The sequence below is a fragment of the Mus caroli genome, chromosome 15 (assembly GCF_900094665.2).
Source record: "Mus caroli chromosome 15, CAROLI_EIJ_v1.1, whole genome shotgun sequence".
Lineage (NCBI taxonomy): Eukaryota > Metazoa > Chordata > Mammalia > Rodentia > Muridae > Mus > Mus caroli.
The window spans coordinates 73271035-73278557 of NC_034584.1; the positions used below are offsets into that span (position 1 = coordinate 73271035).

General features: G+C 48.6%; 1 protein-coding gene across 2 annotated transcripts in view; it reads right to left on the bottom strand.

The window, feature by feature from the left end:
* The window catches only part of Baiap2l2 (BAI1 associated protein 2 like 2), a 27718-nt gene that overhangs the window by 14927 nt on the left and 5268 nt on the right, over positions 1-7523 (bottom strand). The window lies entirely within an intron of this gene.

Sequence of the window (7523 nt, forward strand, 5' to 3'; positions counted from 1 at the left end):
GCCAGCCTGGTCTGCAAAGAGAGTTCCAGGACAGCCAGGGCTACACAGAGAAACCCTGTCTCGAAAAACCGAAAAAAAAAAAAAAAAAAAAAAAAGAAAGAAAGAAAGAAAGAAAGAAAGAAAAAAAGAAAGAAATGCGGATCACTCTAGAATATGGAGTGTTTCTGCTGGGCGGGACTGGTCAGGTGCAGAGCTCCTTACACCTAACATGCTTGTCCATCCTGCGATTTCCAGGCAGACACATCTGGGTGTTCTGCACACCCCTATCCTCAGCCCGACCAGCCAATATAAACCACGGAGCTTAGGGAAGGTGTGGGGTTGGGCAGATCCTGAAACCAAAGCCACTCGTGACCAGAGCATCAGTAAAGACAGTGAATGGTAGAAGTGTAGAAATAGCCTTGAACCTCTTGGGAAGCCACAGAATATTTTAAATGGACCAAGCTGGCACACTGGACACGCTCAGAACACTTTAACAGGGAGAGCCTGCCTGTGGAGACCGTGACATAGAAAGCCACAGAACTTCATGAGTGGGCATGAGTGGGAAGCAGAGCAGCTTGGCCTGATCCTCCAGCTGCAGAAGTCCCGTATCACGCCCCTCAGGAGCCTGGGGGGCTAATCAGCTCGTCGACAAAGCTGAGTCTCTTTTCTTCGCTGCTCATGTGTGCTCTGCCTGTGTTCTCGTGCCTATGGAGGGCAACATGGCTCCCTCTGTTTTCTGTCCTGTGTGAACCGAGGCACAAAGTCCATAGACAAAGACAATAGATCCGGACAGCCATATCTCAACCCCTTCCACTGTGGTGCCAAAGTAAGACACGGCTCACTCATCTGAGGCGGGTCATGTGCCACAGGGTGAGTGATAATCTCCCTCAGGCTGAAGTGGTCCTTCAGAGAGATTGAGCTCAAGCAAGGGTGCTTGCTGCAGGACTGCCTGTCATCTACAGGTGGCTCAGGGCACACACACACACACACACCACCACCACCACCACCACCACCACCACACTACACCACACCACACCACTCAGCCTTCTAGGGAAGACTGAGGGATTCCTTCTACCTGTCCTTACAAGGCACACTCATAGCATAAGAGGGTCCTGTGAGGTTGTCACAGAAAGGCACAGGAAACTGAAGCCAGCTTCACAGCACAGTGCCAGCCATGAAGCCCTGTGAGGGCCAGCAAGCTCACCGAGAACTCTCGCCATTGAGGCCAGGAGCTGCCCTGCCTTTCTTCACAGCGCTGGGTATCAAACCCAGAGCCCGGCACGTGCCTGGCTAGCTCTACCATTGAGGTACATCCTCAGCTGGATAAGGAGCCTTTGGGAAGCTGCTTCAACGGAACAAGCCTGGCCCTTGTTCTCCTGTGTCCCGGCTCAGCCACCAGGCCAATGGCAGTGCTTTCTGAGTCCTCCAATGACAGTCACCCCCCAACACTACATTCCCTGTCAGTCCACACAGCGGACACTCGCTCTCCCTCAGAGGCTTTCCCACAGCTCTGCTTAGCCCAACGCTTCTTCCTCTCGCTGCTAAGGTGGCCTCCTGGCGCTGGAAGTGCAGGCTGTGGGGTTCTGCTTCTCTTGCAGTGTGGCAAGCAATTTTTGATAATTCCCAGATGCACAGCTCAGACCCCATCCCAACACACCAGGTCTGACTTTCCAGACCTCGTATTCCATGCTAAAAAGAACCTCTGCGGCCAGCAATCCTGTGGGTCTAGGTCAGCAGTTCTTTAACCTGTGGGTTGTGACCCCATCAGGGGCACATATTAAATATTTTGTATATCAAAGTCTTACATTATGATTCATAACAGTGAAAATGATAGTTATGAAGTAGCAACACAAATAATTTTATGGTTGCAGGGATCACTACAACACGAGGAGCTGTATTAAAAGGGTCACAGCATTAGGAAGGTTGGGAACCCCTGGTCTAATTGGCCAGCCTGGATATCAATCTCAACTTCTCCCTCTCACATCTGCCCTCCATCTCTGAGAGACTCCTGAAGGCTCTGTCTTTAGCCTGATCTCTCCCAGGCACCAGCCATCATACAGCCACCCGTCCCCTGACCTCATCACCCCTCCCCAAGGGATTGCAACTGACCCTGCTGTCTTTTCCGCTTCTGTCCTTCCCTGTGCTAAAGATCTTAGTAAGTATGGGAATCACACTCATCCTATTAGAATAGAAGTCAAGCAATAAACAACTGAGGTTTATTTTTTGAGACAGGGTCTTGCTATGTAGCCCAGGCTATCCTTGAGCTTAAAATTCTCCTGCCTTAGCCTCTGGGGTGTTATGATTCCAGGTATGCGCAACTTTACCCAGCTAAGCAATGAACTATTGGAAAATGGAGTTGATAATGCCGTTTACAATGACTTCAAATGCATCAAATAGGGCTGGGGGCGGGGGAACCTCAGTGGCTGAAGCTCTTGTTGAGCAGGTGTGAGGATCTGAGTTCGAATCCCTAGGACCCATGTAAAGCAGTCCGCAGTAGCACAGGGAATCCCAGCGAACCTCTGGCAAGAGGGAGGGGAGAGACAGGAGACTCCCTGGAAGCTCACAGACCGGTTAGCCTGGTGTAGGTCTCAACAAAGAAGACGTATCTCACACAAGGTCTTACATTATGTCCTTAAGTCTTACAAGGACTGGGATCTGGGGTTGTCCTCTGATCTCCACAACTGCACCGTGGCATGGCATACAACACACCCAGTACTCACACACAAATGAACGCATTCATATACAGCACACACAATTCACACAAAGATTTTAAAAACGTCAGATAAACAGGAACTAGCTTATCCTAGGATATGTAACACCGCTAGGCTGAAAAATGATACAACATCACTTAGAAAAATAAAGGGGGGGGAGTGGGCTCCAGCCTAGGGGTTATCTGAAGGCAAATGGTTAAGGTGACTCACAAAGAAATCCCTGTTAAATTCCAGCAGGCTTTCCTGAAGAGGCTGACAAGCTGACTCTATGATTTATAAATAAACAGAAAGAGTCTCAGCAGGCAAATGATCTCAACAAAGAGAGCCAAGTTCTTAGCCCACCTGCTCTCCATGCTCATGCTCAACTGCGTGGTTGGGATGGTGTGAAGCAGGTCTACGGCAGAACACCAGCAAGGGACAGACACGGCTCCCACGCGCCACCATGGACCAGAGCAAGAGCCCAGACGTGGCCAAGATGGCTAAAGGAGACTTTTCCAGTGGAGTTGGGATATCTGATTATCCGTGGGGTGTGTGTGTACAATGACTCTACATACAAGGGTGAGTTTGAGAAGGATCAGCAATGGATGTAAAGCCCAGAAGAAAACAGGGGAACACCATCGCCATGGGACAGCAAATGTTTCTCAGCTAAGATAGAAGCACAAGTCATTTACAAAAATCAGTAATTCTTGCCCATCAAAGACTGACCAGGCTGGAGAGACGGCAGGGTGGGGCGGAGGTGTTCAGAGCATGGGCTGATCTTGCTGAAGGCCTGCATTTGGTTCCTAGCACGGACATAGCCGTTCACAGTCATCTGGAACTCTAGCTCTAGGGGATGAAACACCCTCTTTTGGTCCCCCACAGACAGGGTCATGCTACTTATCCTGCCTGGTTCGAAACTCACTATATAGAGCAGGCTGGCCTTGAACTCACAGAGATCTGCCTGCCTCTGCCTTCTGAGTGCCGGGATTAAAGGTGTCCCGCCATCTGACCCAATGAACAGAGAGGCCAGAGGTATGGCTGAGTGGTTATGAGAACCGGTTGCTCTCCTATAGTACCTGGGATCATTTCCAAGCACCCACATGGTGGTTCACAGTCATCTCTAACTCTGGTCCCAGGATATCTGACACCTTCCTCTGGCCTCCATGAAGGCAAAACACCCATACACATTAAATAAAAAGTAAATAAAATGAATAGATACTCAGCTATGGCACCAAAAAAGCACAATCTTAGCCAGCCTGGCAGGTAGATAATCCTACGGGCTCAGTAGTACAGTAGTGACATGCATATACTGGTGGTGGCCAGCAGCTATTTAATTGGACTTAAGACCTCTCGACAAGAGGAAAACCATGCCTGGTACCGAAATCTAGCTAACTTCTCAGAGCCAGTGAAGTCATGTGTCTGGGAAGAGAATCTACAGCCACCACTTAACCAGAACAAGCCCTAAGGACACTCATTTGTCCTAAGACCCACATGTAAGTGTGGTCCTCAGCCCTCGCCACGGACACTCCTCTTTGACAGACACCATCACAGAAAACCACAACTGATACGGAGTCGTGCAGCCCAGTCCCAGTGGCTACATCCACAAAACAACTCCTGCACCTAAGGCTCAGGGTGCACTTTGGAAGAGGGGACAGAAAGAGTGTAAGACCAGAGTAGCATGGACAGAGTTTGCTGTGAGACTGCGTGTTTTTAGTTAGGGTTTTACTGCTGTGAACAGATACCATGACCAAGGCAAGTCTTTTTTTTTTTTTTTTTTTTTTGGTTTTTTGAGAAAGGGTTTCTCTGTATAGCCCTGGCTGTCCTAGAACTCACTCTGTAGACCAGGCTGGCCTCAAACTCAGAAATCCACCTGCCTCTGCCTCCCAGGTGCTGGGATTAAAGGCATGTGCCACCACTGCCCGGCAAGACCCTTGTTTTAAAAAGAAAAAAAAAGGTCAGTACTAATGCTAAGCAGATGTTCACAAAAGAGGACAGACAGATGACCAGCAAATGCGTCACAGCAATCTGGGTCACAAAACAAAGCCACAGCGAGGAACATTCCATACCCAAGAAGACAAAACAAAATACAACTGACTGTCCTGAGGTGAGCCAAGCAGCACGGGGGCTTGCTCATCGTGGTGGGAGATCAGAGCTCAAAAGCTCCAGACACTCATCCAGACTTCCCCAGGAAACTAAGCGTATGTCAGAACCCCGCCAGACTGGAAGATTTCACTCCCAGCAGAAGTGAGTGCGATTTCACTCCCAGCTGCCCAGCAGAAACGAGAGCCCCATGAAAAACCGTCAGCTTCGTGACAACCCAGAACTGACTAACAGCTGTCAGCTGGAGGGAACCCGCCTGGCCCCTCAGGGCTGGACAGACAGTCTGTGGGTGCTCACACAGCTGAGTCTCAAAGCACTGTGACAGAATAAAGCATCCCTACACACGACACATGAAACTATAAAGTACATATAAAGCAGGAAATAATGATATAACAGTAGTGACATGGCCTGGGGCTTTGTTGGTAACCCTAGCTCTGGTTATTAAACAAACAGTGTTTAAAACAAAACAAAACAAAAGCCCAGAAAACATCAAATACTCAAGAGGAAGAGACTAAATTAAAGACAGGCTTTCAAAGTCTAACATAGAGATAATAGGAGCCTCTGAAGAAACAATACAAAAAAAGGAAAATAATTCCAAAAACATAACTCAAGGCAACTACTTTAAATTAAAAAAATAAACTTGAAGGGCAAGAGAAGTGGCTTAGTGGTTAAGAACATTGGCTGCTCTTCCAAAGGACCTGGGTTCAATTCCCGGCACCTCCATGGCAGCTCACAGCTGTCTGAAACCCCAGTTCCGTGTGATCTGATGCCCTCATACAGACATACATGCAGGCAAGACACCAATGCACACAACAAATAAAAATAAATAAATCATTTTTAAAAATAAACTTGAAATTATGTGGAGCTGGAGAGATGGCTCAGCCCTCGATCTTTAAATGCTAAGAATCGAGATCAAACTCCTGTGTGCGTCTACAACCCAGGTGGGGGTAGGGGGTAGGGGGTAGGGTGGGGGATGAGGTGGAGAGAGGCAGGTTCCATGAGCTGTCCAGCCAGCCTGGCCAAAGCGGCAAGCTTTTGTCTCAGTGAGAGACCTGGCCTCAAGATAATAAGACAGTAATAGATGGAGACACTGGTATCCCTCTCTGGTATAAAACAAGCGACATCAGAGAAGATGAGGAGGAAGAGGAAGAAGAAAGGGTCTGGAGAGATGGCTCGGTAGATAAGAATTCTTGCTACTCCTACAGAGAAACTGAGTTTAGATAAAATTCCAGGTCCAAGCCGGGCAGTGGTGGCGCATGCCTTTAATCCCAGCATTTGAGAAGCAGAGGCAGGCGGATTTCTGAGTTCGAGGCCAGCCTGGTCTATAGAGTGAGTTCCAGGACAGCCAGGGCTATACAGAGAAACCCTGTCTCGAAAAGACCAAATAAATAGATAAATAAATAAATAAATAAATAAATTTCCAGGTCCAGAGGACGCCCTCTTCTGGCCTCCACGAGCACTGTACACACATGGTATACAAACATATATGCAGGCAAAGTGCTCATATGCATAAAATAAAATAAAAATAAATAAGGTACACCCGGGGCTGGAGGGATGGCCCAGTGGTTGGGAGCACTCACTGCTCTTCCAGAGGACCCAGGTTCAGTTCCCAGCCACCACAAGGCAGCTCGCTCAGACAAACATACAGGCAAAACACCAATGCATATAAAATAAAATTAACTAAAGTTATTTTGAAAAAAGAAATAAAGAGCACACCTCAGGTGTGTCTGCCTTTTAACCATGAGGGTCTGAGCTTGGATTCCCTCACATAGAAAGCTGGGCATGGTGGCATGCCCCTGTAACCTTAGGGCTGAGGGATGGAGACAGGTGGATGCCCGGGGCTCACGAGCCCCCCCAGTCTAGCTGCATTGGTGAGTTCCAGGTTTAATAGGAAACTGTGCTTCAAAAACTAAGGCGAAGAAAGGAAGAAGACACTGAAGTTGAACCTTGCTCCACTGCACATACACATTTGTGTATATACGGGTATGCCCTGAAACCTAAAAAAAAAAAAAACAAAAAAAAAAAACAAACCCAGCATGGGGCGGCGGGGAGAGAGAACTAACTCCACCTCGGTACAGCAGCAGAAGTGGTGAGGCCAGAGCTCCTAGCCTCACTGCGTAGCACAGGATCCCGGCTAAAGGGCTTAGGAGCTGAGATCCAGCCTTCCCTGGCTAAAGATCTTCCACAGAGATAACCATTGCTCAGGACTGATGTACGCACAGGAGGGTGACGGCGCTGGCACTGACAGTAGCAATAACGGTGTGGGTAAAAACATTAAATTAGAATTGGGAAGGAATGCTTGCTGCTGTCAGCGAGTTTGGCAAGAGTTTGGCCCCTAGCATCCACACGGGGTGGCTCACAACCACCTCTAACTCCAGCTCCAAGGGATCCGACACTGTTTTCTGACCTCCACAGACACCTGCACACAGGCGACATACAGACATATAGAAACATAAAGATTTTCTAAACATCAAGCCCTAGCTTGAGAGGTAGAGGCAGGCAGTCTATGAATTAGAGGCTAGCCTAGTCTACACATCAAGTTTCAGACCATCCAGGAATATACAGGAAACCATGTCTCTAATTAAATAAGGTGGCTCAGGCTTTGTGAGCACATACCACTCTTGCAAAGGACCTGAGCTGTGTTCCCAGCATCCACAGCAGCCCGCGCTCAAGAGCCTGTGACTCCAACATCACGGGCGCCCTCTTGTGGCCTCCATGGGCAACAGCAGAGGAGCTTCCTGATACTGGGGCTGG